General features: G+C 34.0%; 1 long non-coding RNA gene and 1 other non-coding gene across 2 annotated transcripts; both read left to right on the top strand.

The window, feature by feature from the left end:
* Positions 1–239: 239 nt before the first annotated feature.
* LOC144558078 (uncharacterized) lies at positions 240–2,021 on the top strand. Its single transcript, XR_013512840.1, has 3 exons — positions 240–351; positions 966–1,025; positions 1,743–2,021. It is a non-coding gene; the product is annotated as an uncharacterized LOC144558078 (long non-coding RNA).
* Positions 2,022–7,335: 5,314 nt separating this feature from the next.
* Positions 7,336–7,408, top strand: TRNAF-GAA (transfer RNA phenylalanine (anticodon GAA)). The gene has a single exon. It is a non-coding gene; the product is annotated as a tRNA-Phe (tRNA).
* Positions 7,409–22,363: the final 14,955 nt, after the last annotated feature.

Below are 22,363 nucleotides of genomic sequence, written 5' to 3'. Positions count from 1 at the left end.
TTTATTTTCCCGCCTACGTGACCTTGCCCCTTTCCTTCGCCAGCTAGCACCAAGCCCCCTCTACCCCCTCTATGAAAAGCCCTTCCATATTCTAGTCTTGCGCATTTGTAAGTTATAACCCTAGCTAGCAGCCGTCAGCCATCCACTTCTCTCTACATCCTTCCTCTAGAACCATGGCCACCGAGACACACAAGGAGCCGACAAAAGAGCCGCTGCCGCTACATACCGTGCGCTGCTTTCCCTTCCCTCGCCTTGCACCACCAGCCACCGCCAGGGTAGACGACCACCCAGCAACCACTGCGGCCTATGCGCCGCCCCCTTATCTTTTCTCACATGTGCCTTGCTTCCAAGGTAACCCTAAATCAGAAATAATTATTGAACCAGTGTATGATAATAAATTAAGTCTATAACTAGTATACGTATGATGATTTTTCATTTCACTATTTTAAATCTACTAAACGTACCTTCTCATACTATTTTCCTTAATATCATTATATTTTTAAAATCATGTCATAAATATGTTTGGTTTGTTCAAACGTTTATAAATATCTCTCTCTCACCTATTTTGTCTTTAAACTTATAGTCTCATTAATTTACTTCTAAATCTTTGTTGAGATAACTATATTAATTTTTACAAAATATTTAATTATATTGTACAATGATGATAAATAAAATCGCAACCACTAAATAGCTATATTTTAAAGGACTTAGTAAAATAAAGTTATAATGTATTATATAATATTCCTTTCTGCTTGCAACCAACCTTTAATTTTATTTTCGGTTCTTGTTTAACAAATAAATAAAATTACAATCTATATGTCTTCAAGTCTAATTTATTCACCTTTTTACCCTTTATATATTCTTAAACGAGTTTTCATGTAAGTTGTAAATGACTAAAGAATATTAAGTATTAATGATAAGTGCTGTCAAGCAATGTTAATTAGAGTCATGTTTACGTAATCTAGGTTCGAATTCCGAAGTGTTAGAAGAGTGGAGGAACGAATAGAAATCTACTACAATAACAGGTGCGGGTTTCCTAGACTTTATAAAACTATTTTACTTTCCTATTGTCATTAAATTATTTATTATTATTGCATTAGTTGGATTTATGCATGTTGTTGTCGAACCATTCGTATGACTTGAGTAGACACAAATAACTTGCATGAAATGATAGGATTCATATATTGACCAATGGACTTGCACGAATAGGATGTGTTGAGTATGGCATGAACTGTGTGATTGAATAAATGTGTTTTTTGAAAAAGAACGAATATGGTAATTGAACAGGGGCCAATGTGCTTGCATATTGGGATGTATACATTGGGTTTAGTTTCGACTGGACCCCTCGTTAACGTGACTGTAGGCGAAAGCGGTCCTGTCACGGATGTGATTGTAGGCTGACGCGGTCCCTTCACGGACGTGATCGTAGGCGCAAGCGGTCCTTTCACGGACGTGATTGCAGGCGGAAGCGGTCCTATCACGCCAAGACCTAGCGGCATATGAATTCACCGTCTAGTGAGGCAAACGAACAAGATTAACAGATTTTTCTTTAAATAAATGAAAGTAAATGAATGAAGTAACAATAGGATATGCATTGCATTGGAAGAAGCATGCGCATTTTATTTATGTATTTTCATATTTGTGAATATAAGTAAATGTTTTATAAGCTCTAGGCTGGAACTAAATCCCGCACTGAGAGAAGGTTCGATCTCTCACCCGTTCCACTTTTATGTGGGTTCCAGGTAATGAAGCAGAAAGATTCGAGCAAGGACAAGAGTGAGACTAAGCGGGAAGGCTTATGATTAATAAATTGCCACATGTTGTTTAGTTTTGTTTCCATGATTCAATAATTGATACATTGAGTCAGCATGGCAGTGTTGTGTTGATAGCCATGTCGGCCGTGATCATTTGTTAAACTCTTTTGCTTATGAAATAAATGTGGCTTTATTTATATTTTTATTGATAATGTATGTGATGTGCACACGCCTTACGTAGAAATACGTGGCGGGTTGTCTCGGGGTGTGACAGCTTATGACCCCCCCCTCTATGCCTGACGGTAATGATTCCTCTGGCATTACGACCTTTACTACAATGATGTCGTCCATAGATCAATTTATTTCGTGGATTGGATTTCATTTGACTGTCTACGGCTCCTTTGCGTGTGCTCGGACTAGAGATTTTGTATAAACCCATGGTAAGAAATCAGTTGATTTTAAAGTTCTCTTCTCTAGAAGAGGTGGAATAGAATAACCCGGTGCAAGCGGAATGATCATACGCCTCTAATGCATTGTATGTCCCATAATAAGTTCGTGGTAGAAGATGACTATTCATAGCTATTACCTTAACAAGAAGAGTTCGACCCAATCCTTGATTTCTGTCTTTGTTGATCCTGATTCGACATTAGAAGTATACAAGGTCTTCAAGTTCTTCCTCGTGTAAGAACGAAATAACTAAAAATTAGAAATTGAAATAAATAATATTTTCAAATTGTCAGAACTTTTTTGATATTTCCTTTTTCTTTTCTATTTCTGATTCTGATGGAATTTTCTTAATATAAAAAAATAAAGTTTGAATTTTTCTATATTTTTCTAACCACTCTTTCATTTAATTGTTTCTTTTTACCCTTCCTTCGAGATCCTTTAGTTCATATTTTTTTTATTGAATATACAATCACAGAACAAACAGATTTATATCCTAATCTATTTTTTAGAAATAAAATGCATATTTAATATATAAATATATTAATTTAATATATAAATATATTAAGAAGTATATATAATAAGTATATATATTACTTAGTGATATTCATAGTGTTATTTAGCTAGTGAACATCTCATATTGCATAGAGATGCAGTTTTTCCAAAAACAGTCCATATTGAGTTGAGACTTACCATAAAAATTCTTCAAAACACATAAAAAAAATTGAATCAATATTATGCAATTAGAAAATTACTAATCGTATCGTAGTATTTTTAATTATAAAGAAGTTATAAATGACCGAATGGCGCAAATACATCCTTTGGATCAACTGGCTCCTCTGGTTCCTCTAGCTCCTCTGGCTCCTCTGGCTTAAGATTCTGTTGGTATTCTAAATTTCTAGATATATAATAGATGATAATCGAATTATTTGGGAGAATTGTCGCGTTCAAAAAATTCTACCAAATCCTCGAAGTTCTCATAGAATCTTTCGAGATCAATTTTGTTGCAAAATTCACACACGACTCTAACAAGAGTGAAAGCCTCCACATTCACCAGATCTTGGAGCGTTCTCAAACCCAAGGTTGAGTAAAGGAGTTGTCCCAGCTTAATGCCGAACTGAGACGTAATCGTAAAGAAATCATAGTCGCGATTAAGTCCTTTTAAGGTGGACAGCCCTCTTGTGATGGGCATAGCGACCTTTTTGAATTTATCTTGTTTTTTTTAGAATACAAGATCGCTACGATTTTCTGGACGCGGCGTTTCGCATCTCTAAGCCCAGAGTTGTACTCCAATTGTATCAGGTCCCCCACCGAAGGTTGGATATTCTGGTAAAAGAGCTCATGAGATAGATAGCACGTGACTATCGAATCAGTCTCCCATAAGCGGGCTTGGAACGTACGTTCGTCAACTTGGTCGACTATGTACGCTAGATTACGTATGAACATGAGGCCTCCCTTCTTATTACAAAGCGTGCGATACTGTTATAAAAATCGCTGTATGAACATAAAAGAAAAAAACAAATCAAAGAATCATAATTGTCTTTTTGAAAACATGTACGTACTATTACGGAATAGTAGAACTTTTTTGACACGCTGCTATTTCTAATAATCCTCTTTAGCTTATTGATGAAACTGAATACTTGAGAACCCTTATTTTCTTCTTGTGGAATAAAAGGAGTGAATGAATTTTTGACCATAAAAAACCAAATTTTTCTATCTTTTTTCTTTCTTTTTCATGCATGATTTTTCCGATCAGGAAAAATTAAAAAATCAGTATAATGCCAGTTAAATTATTTCAATCTAGTATTAGTATACACAAAAAGTTGGATGGATTCATATACTACTTTCTTATTCTATCCAAACCAAATCAAATGGAGGATTTGATTTGGATAGAAGGAGATAGATCTCTTCAATCACTCTTTTATCTGCATTTGTAATATTTTATCCACAGATTCTCTTATATCAGGTATGATACTATTTTGCTTCTTGTGATTTCATAAATTCTATAAAAAATTCTTTATGGCGCAAATACATCCTTAAAACCGAGAAAAGAAATTCTAAAAAATATTTCGAAATTTCAAACTCTTAGTTTAAAGAATTCCCGAGGAATCAAACCACAATTTCAAAAATCTCATAAAACGACCTACTTGTTTCGTTTACTTCAAGTAGGACGATATCTCCAGGATGAAAAAAAGTATCGACAAAATAATCCTTGACTTTACAAGGGACGAGTTGTTCAGACTCTAGCATGGCGTAGAGTACCCTCTCGTCTTCGTACATTTCTTCATCCTCCCCGATTATTTCGGCACGAACCATGTACCATACCCATGGGGGTCCTTCTCTGATCTTAGAATTTATCACTTGAATGATATAATATATCCTTGATCTAAGACCAGTGTAGTATTCCAAGTATTCCAATCTTACCAGACCCCCCACCAAGGGTTGGATATTATTATCCAACAGTTTATCAGATAGATAGAACGTCACTATCGAATCAGTCTCGCAGAAGCGGGCCTAAAACGTATAATCGTCAACTTGGTCGACGATGTGTGCTAATTTCCTATCGAAATCACCAAAAGGATAACGGACAATGTCCATAAAATAATATTTATCACAATCTGAATAATCTGAAGGAGATTCTTCTTCTGAAAAATTATTTTTCATTTGTAACTCCTTTGCTTCTTTTAACTCTTCTTCTGAAGCAAAGTTTTTGTCATTTTGTTCCATCTCTGTAGACAATTTATAGTAAAAAAATAATCCTATTAAACCTATTAATACAATAGCAAGAATACCCCAAATCCCACAGGTTAGAGCATCGCATTAGTAATGCGATGGTCATCGGTTCAACTCCGATAGCGGGCTTTTTTTCTTTTCTATAGAAGAAAAAGAAAAAAACCTTGCTTATGATGAAGATGCTCATCAAAATTCAAAAAATTCAACGGAATTAGAATTAGAGGAATCAAAAGATTCAACGCAAAAAGAAGGTTCATCTGAGGATTACACAGAATCCACAGAGGATGAATATCCTTCTGAGGAAGGCTATTTTATGGACCATGTTTATTATCCTTTTCGTGATTTCGATCTAAATGTTAGAGCTGGAGCCATTAATGGATTTGATATCCGAGGACCTTTTTGGACCTGGAGTCTCGGCAAAGTCGATCTCATTGACCTAGATACTAAGGGAACAATATTGTGGGTGTGGGTGCAGATCCTTTTTTACTATCCCACACCAATGCCTACTCCATTGATACTACGATGCAGGCTTTCTGAGGACTTAGGTGCTCATCCTATCTGGACGGGAGACTTTGACTTGCTCGAGTACGACATGAATGAAGAATATTTTATAAATAGAACTTTTAATATCATTAAAATATTAAATAATTAAGATCTATGAAAAAGTTCTTCATTTACTTGGATATAGGCTCCTATGCAAGAAGGAAGTTTCAGCTTAGTTTCAGCTTAATAGGATACAAAAGGACTTTTTGGTATCCTAAATATAGGATACTTAAATTGTTGAATTGAAAAAAATGGTTCCTTTTTTGATTTTTTGAAGTCAAATTATATCAGAGGAAAAGAAATTATGAATGTTATATCATGCTCCATTAGAACATATAATGTGTTATTTGAGATATCTGCTGTAGAAGTAGGTCAACATCTCTATTGGCAAATAGGAGGTTTACAAATCCATGGCCAAGTACTTATCACTTCTTGGATTGTAATTGCAATCTTATTAGTGTCAGTCATCATAGCTGTTCGGAATCCACAAACCATTCCGACTGATGGTCAGAATTTCTTTGAATATATTCTTGAATTTATTCGGGACTTAAGCAAAACTCAGATTAGAGATGAATATGGTCATTGGGTTCCCTTTATAGGAACTATGTTCTTATTTATTTTCGTTTCTAATTGGTCAGGTGCTCTTTTCCCTTGGAAAATCATAGAGTTACCTCATGGGGAGTTAGCCGCCCCCACGAATGATATAAATACAACGGTTGCTTTAGCTTTACTCACGTCAGTGGCATATTTTTATGCGGGTCTTAGCAAAAAAGGATTGAGTTATTTTGAGAAATATATTAAGCCAACTCCAATCCTTTTACCAATTAATATTCTAGAAGATTTCACAAAACCTTTATCTTTGAGTTTTCTACTTTTTGGAAATATATTAGCTGATGAATTGGTAGTTGTTGTTCTTGTTTCTTTAGTCCCTTTAGTAATTCCTATACTTGTCATGTTGCTTGGATTATTTACAAGCGGTATTCAAGCTCTTATTTTTGCAACCTTAGCAGCAGCTTATATAGGAGAATCCATGGAGGATCATCATTGACTAGTTTTTCTTGAAATAATCTTTTTTTTAGCTTATTTCAATTCCTATATGATTCAAGAAAATCTCCTTGCTGATCAAAATTGAAAATATACTTTATAGAATAGAAAAATATAGGAAGATAAAACACGATTTAAACATAGGAGAGAGAAGGAATGGACGATCGAATTTGAATTTATAATTTATAAAGGTTACGCTAAAAGTATAAAATTCTTAAAAGTAGTCCAATCATTTTTTATGTGTTTTGAAGAATTTTTAATTATTTTTAGTTTTAGATCCTATATCATTAAAATAGTAAGATTTTGAAGAATTGAAAATATCAGAGTTCATTTCAAATTTCTCATTTAAAAGTAGTCCAATCATTTTCTTTATGTGTTTTGAAGAATTTTCTCTTCCCCTATATCCTATATCCTTATAAAAAACATGTTATAAAAGAGAGAAAGTGACACTATCCTCAAGTCCCTCTATCCCCAATAAAAAGCCCATTTGATTTTCAAAATATCTCTTTTTTATTTTGATGAAAAATAAAAAATAAAATTCACTATTTTTTCTTTTTAATTCGTTTTATTTTCTCATTTCGCAAATAGATCTGAAAAAAAAAATTTATTATGCAAAATAATAAAATATAAGCATATGAAAAGATCCTAAGCATATGCAAAGAATCATTCTTCTATAATGAAATCATTACCAATCATCATTATCTTAAACATGGATTATTCAATTTTTTTGAATAAATTTTAATTTTATTTGAACTCCTTTATTTAATTGACAAGGGCATAGGTACGAGTATTCTACTCGAGTGATCCACAAGAAATAGTCGGGATAGCTCAGTCGGTAGAGCAGAGGACTGAAAATCCTCGTGTCACCAGTTCAAAACTGGTTCCCGGCAAGACAAAAATAAATTGGGTGGGTAAGAATTAATAAGAATATACATATATATATCTATATATATGATTAGTATATAAACTCAATTATTTATTTAATTCATAATATTAATATTATGAATATATTAATATCCTCATATAATGTTTTTTCATCTTTTCTCTATTCTATTATATCTATAGAATATAGATATATAGAAACATCATATTAAAAATATAATAATATTTATTATCGAAGTTAAAAAAGAACTCTTTAGTTTTAGATAAAGTAAAGAGTTCTAAGATAAGAATAGATAGACAGAATGCATTTTAAAATTTGATACCTTCTTTTTATTCCTGAATTTCATATTTATTTTTTTATTTATTCTATTTCTTTCTTGCTTACCTTCTTTTCTGAGTGCAATTCTAAAATCTTCAGTTAATAGAAAATACATGAATATTCTATTTCTTTCTCCTCCAAATGAAAAAATCTAAAGACTTTTTTATATGTATTTTTTTTATATCTATGATGTGAATAAGAATCTAGCAGTTACTTTGTTTATTTCATGTAAAATAGAATTTCAAAATATTCATTAATGAATTTTGAAGTCATGTCATAATTAAGTGAACATGGATTTCTTATCATTCAAAGGGCATCTTGTATTTCATAGAAATCTGGAGTAATATAGTCCTTACGCAAGGGCCAGCCTATCCAACTTTCAGGCATTAAAATACGTTTAAGGCGTGGATGATTATCATAAGAGATTCCCAATATATCATAAGATTCACGTTCTTGAAAATCAGCACTTCTCCAAATCCAGAAAACAGATGGGATTTTAGGATTATTCCTTGACACAAATACTTTTATACATACTTCTTCTGGATTATATATATCATATTGTATTCTTGTAAGATGATATACGCTACATCATAAATACACTGAGAGCGTAAATAATTGTAACCATATACATATAAAATAATAGCAATGGAGTCCCAATCCTCGACCTTTATTTGTAAGGTTTGTATTCCTCGAGAATCAAAACCTAAAGATCTATGAACCAGTTCATTATTGACTAGCCAATCAGATAAATCATTTTGCAAAGGATCCTTCTCCATTCTATTGATCTCTCTCAAATTTGTATAAGTGTTTTACCATAAAATTGGAAAGTAAAGATTGACTTGCTCTTTCTTAATTCTGAAAAAAATAACCTTACCTAATTAATTGTAAGAAAATACTGAATCTTTCAATTTTATTTTAGAAGATATCTCTGAAATAGATTGTGAGGGATTTCTAAATCCCTGATCGTAATTTCCAGTATGATTACTACATTGAACATGAAATTTATGATTAGTAGTAAAACATCGATTTTCTTCTTGAGATCTAGTTCTATCTTCAACTATTTCTCGAGATATCTTTTTGCGAAGTTTTGTTATAGCATCTATAACTGCCTCTGGTTTAGGCGGGCATCCCGGTAAATAAACATCCACAGGAATTAGCCTATCAACTCCCCGAACAGTAGTATAAGAATCAGTACTGAACATTCCCCCTGTAATAGTACAAGCTCCCATAGCAACAACGTATTTAGGTTCAGGCATTTGTTCATATAATCGCACTAAAGAAGGAGCCATTTTCATTGTTACAGTGCCAGCTGTTAAAATTAGGTCCGCTTGCCTAGGACTTGATCTTGGTACCAATCCATAACGATCAAAATCAAATCGCGAACCTATTAATGAAGCAAATTCAATGAAACAACAACTAGTACCATATAAAAGAGGCCATAAACTGGAAAGTCTTGACCAATTTGAAAGATCATTTGATGTAGTTGAAATAACTGAATTGGAGGTTGTTTGATCAAGTAACGAAAAGTCAATCAAATTCATAACTGTCTTATTAGGATTTTGTCCTTGTTTTTTTTCCGTTTTTCTGAATATTTAGTTAAGACCATTCTAATGCTCCTTTTCGCCATGCGTAAACTGAACCACCAATTAGGATAAGAACGAAAATAAAAGCTTCGATAAATAAAGATACACCTAATACATCGAAGCTCATTGCCCACGGATAAAGAAAGACTGTTTCAACATCAAAAACAACAAAAACAAGAGCAAACATATAATAACGAATTCGGAATTGTAACCAAGCATCTCCCATAGGTTCTATACCTGATTCATAACTAGAAAACTTTTCAGGTCCTTCACGAATCAGGACTAAAACTCCCGAAATAAAAAATGCTAAGATAGGAAAAAGGCTTGATATTATGAGAAATGCCCAGAAAATATCATATTCATGAAGCAAAAACATAAATGTACTCCTTCGTATAAAATAAAAATATACTGAATTTTTTGATTCAAATTCCCATTGTTAATTCATCCAGAACTTCAGTAAAAGAAGGATATATTTTTATGAATTGACTTTATTTGTGACATGTTTCGTTTAAAGATTCTATTTGATTCAAGGAATCCTGATTTCATTTTGAACTTCCATTCTAGTTAGATATGGTGTAAACATAAGATCTTCTTAGACAGAAGAGAAATTTTTCTCTTCTTTGGTTTCACCTTCTCTTTTTTTTTTTTAGTTCTATACTTTTATCCCATAAGTTTTTATAGTTCTATCTTTTATTCCATAAGATAGAATAAAAGATAGAATAAATATAAAAATATCTTAATTCAAAAATTAATTTACTTAACTTTACTTAATTACTTTACTTTTACTTATAGTAAAAGACAATGTAAGAATATCAAAATTTACATAGAATTGAAGAAACTCTATTAAATAATTAGTTTATTCGGGATACTATTCTTATCTTAATATCTTTTAAGATATTTTGAAAACTCTTTCAAAAAAAAAAGTCTTGAAAAATGAAATGGATTAGGGCTATACGGACTCGAACCGTAGACCTTCTCGGTAAAAGAGATCAAACTGAATTTCTTATCGAAATGATTTGAACTATTTCAAAGACCCAACATGCAGTTTGTTGCATTGGGCTCTTTCATTAACTAAAAGAAAATCAGTTAATCCACCATATTATTTCATTATGAGAAAAATGACGATAAAAAGATGGTTCCATGCACTCTGATTCATTATGTCCTGATCTAAGAGCAATACCAAAGTTTTTCAAAGAAGGATTACCTTGACTTAGGTCTTCCTTTGGCCTATTTCACCTAATTTGAAATAAATAGAATCTCTATCGTTCCGCTGTATGTAAGAGTTGAATATGAGACTTTATACACCTTAAAGTTCATAGGACGAAAAGAGTTTTTTTGAGATCCTTATACTCATTATGCCTAGCATTGAATAGATTTAGCTATTAACCTTATCAATTAACAAATCAATGAGTGGTTTTATTAGATTTTGTATCGAAAATCACATCAAAATCATACTAAACCGACTATTTGTCAGGCTATTGTTCTCCCTTATTTTCAATATATGGAGTAAGACATTGATTTTTGAATAAGACTAATCATGTTCATTACATGCTTCTTTGAAAAACATTGGCGCACGTGTAAACGAGGCGCTCTACCAACTGAGCTATAGCCCTTGTACAAAAAATCTTAATACAAAAAAGATTTTTTGTCAAGCCTAATCCATATCCTTATCCATATGATAAATCTCTGATCTATTTACTGTTAATCGATTGGTATTGCTTAGAAAGAATAATCTATCTATAATTAGAATTAGAAAAGTGATAGAATTTTCTTTTTTGTTTTGAACTACCTACTTAACTCAGTGGTTAGAGTATTGCTTTCATACGGCAGGAGTCATTGGTTCAAATCCAATAGTAGGTAGAACTTATTAGATACTAACCCTGGTATCTAATAAGTTTTTCTACTTAATGGATCTTTTCCTTGTATCTGATTCAAAGTGATTTTTTTTCAATTTAAAGTTAAAGAAGATAGTATCAAAAAAACTTTTAAAAAACTTATTTGGATTTATTTGATGTATTGACTAATTTTGAAATAAAATGTTAAGAGATAACATTAACAGCCTCTATTCGTGTCCTAGCTCGTCTAAGAGCTAGATTCGCTTCAATCAGTTGTCTCTTACCCGTAGCTTTCCTCAAGTTAGCTTCAGCTATTTCAAGAGCTTCTTGAGCTTCTTGCGGATCAATGTCGATACTTATCTCTGCATCATTTTCTAAAATGATGTTTTCATTATTTCCAATTCTGGCAAAACCACCCATTAGAGCCACCCTTAACCATTGGTCGTTGATGTGTATTCTCAAAAGACCTATATCCAAAGCTGTGGCAATAGGAGTGTGATTTGGTAATACAACAATTTGACCACTATTTGTAGATAAAATGATTTTTTTTACTTCTGAATCCAAAATAATTCGATTAGGAGTCAGTACACAAAGTTTTAAGGTCATTTCTTCAAAATGCTCTCTACTTCACTTCTAAATTGATAGCTTTCGCGGTAGCTTCATCGATGTTACCCACCAAATAAAAAGCTTGCTCGGGCAAAGCGTCTAATTCTCCAGAAAGGATTAGTTGAAATCCCCTAATAGTTTCTGCAAGACCAACATATTTTCCTGGAGAACCAGTAAAGACTTCTGCCACGAAGAAGGGTTGTGATAAGAAACGCTCAATTTTTCGTGCTCTTGCTACAGTTAAACGATCCTCCTCGGATAATTCATCCAATCCGAGAATTGCTATAATGTCCTGAAGTTCTTTGTAACGTTGTGAAGTTTGCTTAACTCTTTGCGCAGTTTCATAATGTTCTTTGCCAACAATCTTTGGTTGTAACATAGTTGACGTTGAATCTAAGGGATTCACTGCTGGATAAATACCTTTGGCAGCTAATGGTCTTGATAGTACGGTAGTAGCATCTAAATGTGCAAATGTTGTAGCAGGAGTAGGGTCAGTCAAGTCATCCGCAGGCACGTAAACTGCTTGGATTGAAGTTATAGCTCCCTTTTTCGTAGAAGTAATTCTTTCTTGCAAAGAACCCATTTCTGTGCTAAGGGTGGGTTGATAACCAACTGCGGAAGGCATTCTACCTAATAAAGAGGATACCTCTGATCCTGCTTGGACGAAACGAAAGATATTGTCAATGAATAGAAGCACATCTTGTTTATTAACATCTCGAAAATATTCTGCCATAGTTAGGGCAGTTAAACCAACTCTCATACGAGCTCCCGGGGGTTCATTCATTTGACCATAGACTAGAGCTACTTTTGATTCGGAAAGATTTTTTTCATTAATCACTCCGGATTCTTTCATTTCAATATAAAGATCATTTCCCTCACGAGTACGTTCCCCTACTCCACCAAATACGGATACACCTCCGTGAGCTTTAGCAATGTTGTTGATCAATTCCATGATCAGTACTGTTTTACCTACTCCAGCTCCCCCGAATAATCCTATTTTTCCTCCACGGCGGTAAGGAGCTAAAAGATCTACTACTTTAATACCTGTTTCAAAGATTGATAATCTTGTATCTAATTCTACAAAGGCGGGTGCAGATCTATGAATAGGAGATGTTTTACTAATGTCTAAAGGGCCTAAATTATCAACAGGCTCTCCAAGAACGTTGAAAATTCGTCCGAGGGTTGCTTCACCAACTGGAACACTTAGAGCAGCCCCTGTGTCAATCACTTCCATTCCTCTCGTTAAACCATCTGTAGCACTCATAGCTACAGCTCTAACTCGATTATTTCCTAATAATTGTTGCACCTCACAAGTAACATTAATCTGCTGCGTATATGGACCTTTAACTACCAGAGCATTATAAATATTAGGCATTTTGCCCGGAGGAAAGACAATATCGAGTACTGGGCCAATAATTTGAACAATATGCCCTATATTTTGTGTGGAAACCACAGGATTAGAATTAGTAGGATTCATAATTATAAAAAAATGAAGTATTTTGCAGTTTTTTTTATAGTACCAAAGCAAAAAGCAATATTCGATAACAAGCTGATCAATTAATTCAATAAAAAATAAAAAGGAAATAACTTTTTATTTAGTTAACGATCTAAGCGATTGAATCTTATTCAATCCTTTATTCATTCAATTTCAATGAGTTCATTCTTAGGTTCAGTCAATGTTTCTTTCTTTTTTCATATAGATTTCTATTTTTAAATTCTTTCGTAGATGAATTATGCTTATTTTCTAGGATTTAAATATAAAAAACATATCACTGCCAAGAGGGAAGTGTCAAGAGGGAAATGCGTATTGAAATATTTTGATTTCAAATTAATAAATAGATTCTCTAAGAAAAATCTCATTAGAAATTTATCAATTTGCAAAACAAGATTATGTGGATTGGCGGATTTTTGATAGTTGGTGCTGCTGCACATGCAGCCATTTTTCTAGTAAGAGACTATGATCCAACTACTCGATACAATGATCTTTTAGATCGTATCCTTAGGCACCGCGATGCAATCATATCACATCTTAACTGGGTATGTATATTTTTAGGTTTTCACAGTTTTGGCTTGTACATCCATAATGATACCATGAGTGCTTTAGGACGTCCTCAAGACATATTTTCAGATACTGCTATCCAATTACAACCTATCTTTGCTCAATGGGTACAAAATACTCATGCTTTAGCACCTAGTCTAACAGCTCCTGGTGCAACAACGAGTACCAGCTTAACTTGGGGAGGTAGTGATTTAGTAGCAGTAGGTGGCAAAGTAGCTTTGTTACCTATTCCATTAGGAACCGCGGATTTTCTAGTCCATCATATTCATGCATTTACGATTCATGTAACTGTATTGATATTACTGAAGGGTGTTCTATTTGCTCGCAGTTCCCGTTTGATACATGATAAAGCAAATCTTGGTTTTCGTTTTCCTTGTGATGGACCTGGACGAGGAGGAACATGTCAAGTATCCGCCTGGGATCATGTTTTCTTAGGTCTTTTTTGGATGTACAATTCAATTTCAGTAGTAATTTTTCATTTCAGTTGGAAAATGCAGTTGGATGTTTGGGGTACCATAAGCGACCAAGGGATAATTACTCATATCACAGGAGGGAATTTTGCACAAAGTTCCATTACGATTAATGGGTGGCTTAGAGATTTCCTATGGGCACAGGCTTCTCAAGTAATTCAATCTTATGGTTCTTCATTATCTACATATGGTCTTTTTTTCTTAGGTGCTCATTTTGTCTGGGCTTTCAGTTTAATGTTTCTATTTAGTGGCCGTGGTTATTGGCAAGAACTTATTGAATCCATTGTTTGGGCTCATAACAAATTAAAAGTTGCTCCTGCTACTCAGCCTAGAGCTTTGAGCATTATACAAGGACGTGCTGTAGGAGTAACCCATTACCTTCTGGGTGGAATTGCCACAACATGGGCATTCTTCTTAGCAAGAATTATTGCAGTAGGATAATGGCTAGGAGGATTTGAAAAGCATTATGGCATTAAGATTTCCGAGGTTTAGCCAAGGTTTAGCTCAGGACCCCACTACTCGTCGTATTTGGTTTGGTATTGCTATTGCACATGACTTCGAGATTCATGATGATATTACTGAAGAACTTCTTTATCAGAATATTTTTGCTTCTCACTTTGGTCAGTTAGCTATAATATTTCTGTGGACATCTGGAAATCTTTTTCATGTAGCTTGGCAAGGAAATTTTGAGTTATGGATAAAGGATCCTTTGCATATAAGACCTGTTGCTCATGCAATTTGGGATCCGCATTTTGGCCAACCAGCTGTAGAAGCCTTTACTCGGGGAGGTGCTACTGGCCCAGTCAATATTGCTTATTCTGGTCTTTATCAGTGGTAGTATACAATCGGATTACGTAGCAATGAAGATCTTTATACTGGAGCTCTTTTTCTATTACTTCTTTCTGCAATATCCTTAGTTGCAGGTTGGTTACATCTACAACCCAAATGGAAACCAAGCCTTTCGTGGTTCAAGAATGCCGAATCTCGTCTCAATCATCATTTGTCAGGACTTTTCGGAGTAAGTTCTTTGGCTTGGACAGGGCATTTAGTCCATGTCGCTATTCCTGGATCTAGAGGAGAATATGTCAGGTGGAGTAATTTCTTAGATGTATCACCGCATCCCCAAGGGTTGGGACCACTTCTTACGGGTCAATGGAATCTTTATGCTCAAGATCCTGATTCGAGTAATCATTTATTTAGCACTTTCCAAGGAGCGGGAACTGCCATTCTAACCCTTCTTGGGGGATTTCATCCACAAACACAAAGTTTATGGTTGACTGATATCGCTCATCATCATTTAGCTATTGCCTTTATTTTTCTAATTGCTGGTCATATGTATAGAACTAATTTCGGAATTGGACATAGTATCAAAGATCTTTTAGAAGCACATATTCCTCCAGGGGGTCGATTAGGACGTGGGCATAAAGGTCTTTATGATACAATCAATAACTCCATTCATTTTCAATTAGGTCTTGCTCTAGCTTCTTTAGGGGTTATTACTTCATTAGTAGCTCAACATATGTACTCTTTACCTGCTTATGCATTCATCGCACAAGACTTTACTACTCAAGCTGCCTTATATACTCATCACCAATATATTGCAGGGTTCATCATGACAGGAGCCTTTGCTCATGGAGCTATATTTTTCATTAGAGATTACAATCCAGCCCAGAATGAAAATAATGTATTGGCAAGAATGTTAGACCATAAAGAAGCGATCATATCGCATTTAAGCTAGGCAAGCCTTTTTCTGGGGTTCCATACCTTGGGCCTTTATGTTCATAACGATGTCATGCTTGCTTTTGGTACTTCGGAAAAACAAATCTTAATCGAACCCATATTTGCTCAATGGATACAATCTGCTCATGGTAAGACTTCATACGGATTTGATGTACTCTTATCTTCAACGAGAGGCCCAGCCTTCAATTCAGGTCGAAACATATGGTTACCCGGATGGTTGAATGCTGTTAATGAGAATAGGAATTCTCTTTTCTTAACAATTGGCCCTGGAGATTTCTTGGTTCATCATGCTATTGCTCTAGGTTTACATACAACTACATTGATTTTAGTAAAGGGTGCTTTAGATGCACGTGGTTCTAAATTAATGCCGGATAAAAAGGATTTTGGTTATAGTTTTCCTTGTGACGGACCAGGACGTGGCGGTACTTGTGATATTTCCGCTTGGGACGCATTTTATTTGGCAATTTTCTGGATGTTAAATACTATTGGATGGGTTACTTTTTATTGGCATTGGAAACATATTACTTTATGGCAAGGTAACGTTTCACAATTTAATGAGTCCTCCACTTATTTGATGGGATGGTTAAGAGATTATCTATGGTTAAACTCTTCACAACTTATCAATGGATATAATCCTTTTGGTATGAATAGTTTATCGGTATGGGCATGGATGTTCTTATTTGGACATCTTGTTTGGGCTACAGGGTTTATGTTCTTAATTTCTTGGCGTGGATATTGGCAGGAATTGATTGAAACTTTAGTGTGGGCTCATGAACGCACACCTTTGGCTAATTTGATTCGCTGGAGAGATAAACCGGTTGCTCTTTCCATTGTGCAAGCAAGATTGGTTGGATTAGCCCACTTTTCCGTAGGTTATATATTTACTTATGCAGCTTTCTTGATAGCCTCAACATCAGGAAAATTTGGTTAATTTCTTTTTTTATTGTCTTTTTATTTACTCTATTATCTATTATCAACAATCTCATTCTTTTCGATGAAGAGATGGAGAGGTAGATATCTATCTTCTTATATTATTATATTCGGCTTTTAACTGTATCATTATTAAAAATAGAGGTAACTTATGGCCAAGAAAAGTTTGGTTCAAAGAGAACACAAGCGAAAGAAATTGGAAGAAAAATATCATTTGATTCGTCAATCCTTAAAAAAGAAAAGCAAAGACTCATCCCTGAGTCAAAGAGAAATAAGAGAAATTCAGAGAAAATTGCAATCTCTACCACGTAATAGTGCACCTACACGTCTTCATAGACGTTGTCTTGTTACTGGAAGACCTAGAGCTCACTATCGAAATTTTGGACTATCCGGGCACATACTTCGACAAATGGTTCATGCATGTTTATTACCGGGTGCAACAAAATCAAGTTGGTAAGGATAACAATCTCGTTTCTATTTTTACCTAATTTTACCTAAAAGATTTTGTACCTAAAAAAGAAATATCGCTTCCCAATTGTACCTATTTTTATGGACCCTCTTGAGATTTCTTTCGAAATGGATCAAAATATACATACCATTTTGATAGATATTTGAAAGAGGGTCTCCAATCTTTTAATGTTTCTCTCTCTTTTTTCAAAGAACATTTTGGAGTTATAGCCCCTAGTACACGCCATGATCTTAGTTGGCTAAAAATAAAGGGTTCGAAACTCCTCATTTTCATTTTCCAGATGAAAAACTCAAACCCTTAGATCATTCTATAGGACATAGAATAACAATTAATTTTTACCATAAAAAAAGGAGTAATATGGCAAAAAAAAGTATAATTCAGAGAGAACACAAGCGAAAGAAATTGGAAGAAAAATATCGTTTGAAAATGTATATTCTTAACCTATTAGTAGGAACGCCACAGTCGTAGTTTACATTATGGCGTATATTGCACTGTGTATCATTTGATAAACCCAGAAAAGGCTTATTTCTTTTGGTTCAAGTAGAAATTTAAATGGAAGAATTTTCAAATTCTTTAAAAAAATATCAATTTCGTCAACAACAATGCTTATATCCACTTCTTTTTCAAGAGTATATACTTTCTTTTTTTAGTTTTTTAGGATCTAAAACTAAAAAAACATATAGAAATGAAATATTCAAAATAGTAAGATTTTGAAGAATTGAAAATATACTTTTATAACATGTTTTTTTAGTTTTAGATCCTGAAAAACTAAAAAAAGAAAGTTTTAATGGATATAGGGGATTTTGGGTAGCGCCATAATCAAAAACTTTTTTGATAAGTGAGAAATTTGAAATGAACTCTGATATCTTCCAATCTGTAGACACTACTAGAGTGCTCCAAACACCTTCGATTGGAGTGTTGTATAAGGGTTGTAAATATCCTATTATCTTGCCATATAGAGACACTATTAGTGTTCTCCAAACTCCATTAATTGGAGTGTTGTATTAGGGTTGCAAATACCCTATTAACTTGCAATCTAGAAACACTCCTAGAGTTCTCCGAGCACCTTCAATTGGAGTGTTGTATTAGGGTTGTAAGTGCCCTATTCTCGTGCCACATAGAGACAGTATTAGAGTGCTCCCAACACGTTCAAATAGAGTGTTATTTTTGGGTAGTAAATGCCTCATTATGTTGCCATATAGAGACACTATTAGAGTTCTCCAAACATCTTCAACTAGAGTATTGTATCAGGGTTGTAAATTACCCTATTATCTTGTCAACTAGAGACACTATTAGAGTTCTTCAAACACCTTCCATTGAAGTGTTTTATTAGGGTTGTGAATTCCCGAATATCTTCCCATCTGTAGACATTACTAGAGTGCTCCAAACACCTTGAATTGGGGAGTTGTAAAAAGGTTGTAAATGCCCTATTATCGTGTCACATAGAGACACTATTAGAGTTCTCGAAACACCTTCAATTGGAGTCTTATTTAAGTGTAGTAAATGCTCTATTATGTTACCATATAGAGACACTATTAGAGTTCGCCTAGCATCTTTAATTGGAGTGTTGTATCAGGGTTGTAAATGCCCAATTATCTTGTCAACTGGAGACACTATTAGACTTCTCCAAACACCTTCAATTGGAGTGTTGTATTAGGGTTGTAAATACCCTATTATCTTGCCATATAGAGACACTATTAGAGTTCTCCAAACTCCATCTATTAGAGTGTTGTATTAGGGTTGCAAATACCCTATTAACTTGCAATCTAGAAACACTCCTAACGTTTTCCGAGCACCTTCAATTGGAGTGTTGTATTGGGGTTGTAAGTGCCCTATTATCGCGCCACATGGAGACACTATTAGAGATCTCCAAACATCTTCAATTGGAGTGTTGTATCAGGGTTGTAAATGCCCTATTATCTTGTCAACTGGAGACACTATTAGAGTTCTCCAAACACCTTCAATTGGAGTGCTGTATTAGGGTTGTAAATATCCTATTATCTTGCCATATAGAAAAAACTAATGAGTTGTCCAAACTCCATCAATTGGAGTGTTGTTTAAGGGTAGTAAATGGTCTATTATGTTGCCATACAAAGACACTATTGGAGTTCTCGAAACTCTTTCAATTGGAGTGTTGTATTAGGGTTGTAAATGTCTGATTATCTTCCCATCTGTAGACATACTAGAGTGCTCCACATACCTTGAATTGGAGAGTTGTAAAAGGGTTGTAAATGCCCTATTATAGTGTCATAGAGAGACTCTATTAGAGTTCTCCAAACACCTTCAATTGGAGTATTGTTTAAGGGTAGTAAATGGTCTATTATTGTCACACCCCGGGACAACCCGCCACGTATTTACACGTAAGGCGTAAGCACATCACATACATTATCAATAATAAATACTCATGCAACATTTAAAAGTCAAACAATCTTCAAATACCACAATTAATTTGAGTACATAACACATATTCAACATGAGATCAAGACAAACATGGCAAACAAACCGATAATTGCCATGTCAGTCAATGTATCCACTTTTAAATAGAGAGAATTAAAGTTTAACTAAAAGAAAATAAAAAGATATTTGAGCCATCTGCTCGTTTGCCTCCTGATCCGCATCCCTCCTATTCGTGCTCCATGTCGGCCTCATGATTTCCTGGAACCCACATAAAAGTGGAACGGGTGAGAGATCGAACAGTCTCTCAGTACGGGATTCAGTTCCAGTCCCGGAATTTGTCAAATTCACTTATTAACACAAACATGATATTAAAATTATATCCTTACATGCGATCTTACTAATAAATATTTGAAATAAACACACGCGGGGGCACACACACACACACACTTCTTAAGTTATCTTTCAAGTTTTTAACTGCCTCACCAGGGGGACTCAAACCCCACTAGATCTTGGCCATGTCACTAGACGGGGACTCGAACCACCGCTAGATCTTCTTTGCCTCACCAAGGGGACTCGAACCACCCCAGCTATTGGCGTCTCACTAGGGGGACTCGAACCACCACTAGTTCAACTATCTCACTCAACGGGGACTCAAACCACCGCAAGATATTGACCCGTGACAGAAAGTCCAACTAACGCCACGTTAACGAGAGGTCCAGTCGGACACTAGACCCAATGTATACATTCCAACAGGCGTTCAACGCATATTGGCCCCTTTTCCTTTAACTTATCCGTTACTTTCCACGTTTATTTCGTTTAATCACACAAATATCATACTCTACACTACACATCTTAAAAATCCGTTGATCAATCGAATAATCTTATCCTAGTATTCTAAACAAAAAAAAAGGATCGTTCGATTCAACATGCATAATTCCATAAATAAATAAATGCAAACAAAACGATAAGTAACAATTTGACAATGTCCAGGAAACCCGTACCTGAAATTTCATAGGTTTTTGGAGCGTACTCCTCACGTTCATCAAAATCCATAATCTCTATATTTGAACCTAAGTTTTTCAATTACTAACTTTAATTAATCGATAGTAAAATACTTGTGTTACTTAATTATATTAAATCTTTTTAATATAATTGAAGAATTCTTATTAGCAAACTGAAGTTCTCGATTTAAAAAAAACAAACAAACTAAAAGAAATACTTATTATTAAATAAGGAAGTTCCCAGATATTTTTATTCTTAAGAAAACAATTTATAATAGATTAGATTTTTCAGATTTTATAATAATAAATAACCTTTCATATTATAATAGTCAGAGAAATTCTTACCAACATACAATTTAAGAACACAATTTTATTCTTACAAAATAGATCGAATCAACGTATCTTAAATTATTAATGAAATTCATTCAATAAAGTATTGTATTTTTCAATAATATCAAAAGATAGTTTTAAGTTTTTAATATAATTAAAAGACTACTCCTCAATAGTTTAAATTATCTAGGAACAAAATTGACTTAACATCGACATGGATTCATTTATCATATCGATTAATTCAATTTATTCAACCATCAATTTATAATGAAATAATATGATTCGAGTTAATTACCTTAAGTGCATAAATTCTCCAGCATCAAAAGACTACTTTCATTTTTCCATTTGGTGCGATTTGGTGTCTCTTTGATAGTTGTGAAGTAAAGAGAGGATAGAGGGGAATTACGGTTGATGGAGAGAAGGGCAGGGGTGCAGTTTTCTTTTTAGAGAGAGAGAGAGAGATTATTGGTCTATATTTATTTCTAAATTAATGGACAGAGAATATATAATTTAATTTGAAACGGTTATTGGATAACAATTCTGACGAAAAGATGCATTACTAATTTTCAGTTATCATTAACCAAGAGGTGCAATATTTAATTGTGACTAAAATAGGTTGAACATATTTTCTTACTGGAGCCTCTCTATTTCCATTTACTCAGTGACAATTATCAAACATAGAAACTAAGAATTATATTAATTAGATATTGAGACTTTTCAGTTTAGTCCACAATTTATCAAATATAACAAATAGTAATAAAATCTGCATTCTTGAGACTCAGATTTCAATAGAAAAATAATCTATATTTTACGCAATGTTACAATTATGTTGTCATATAGAGACACTATTAGAGTTCTCCAAAAAATCTTCAATTGGAGTGTTGTGCCAGGGTTGTAAATGCCCTATTATCTTGTCATCTGGAGACATTATTAGAGTTCTCCGAAAATGTTCAATTGGAGTGTTGTATTAGGGTTTTAAATGCTCTATTATCTTATCATATAGAGACACTATTATAGTTCTCCGAACTCCTTCAATTGGAGTGTTGTATTAGGGTTGTAAATGCTCTATTATCTTGTCATATAAAGACACTATTAGAGCTATGCAAACTCCTTCAATTGGAGTTTTGTATTAGGATTGTAAATGCCCTATTATCTTCCAATCTGTAGACACTACTAGAGTACTCCAAACACCTTCGATTAGAGTGTTGTATAAGGGTTGTAAAT

Source organism: Carex rostrata, chromosome 1, assembly GCF_964058835.1.
Source record: "Carex rostrata chromosome 1, lpCarRost1.2, whole genome shotgun sequence".
Classification (NCBI taxonomy): Eukaryota; Viridiplantae; Streptophyta; class Magnoliopsida; order Poales; family Cyperaceae; genus Carex; species Carex rostrata.
The sequence above is the reverse complement of the archived record's forward strand: the minus strand, read 5'-3'. Positions and strand labels throughout refer to the sequence as shown.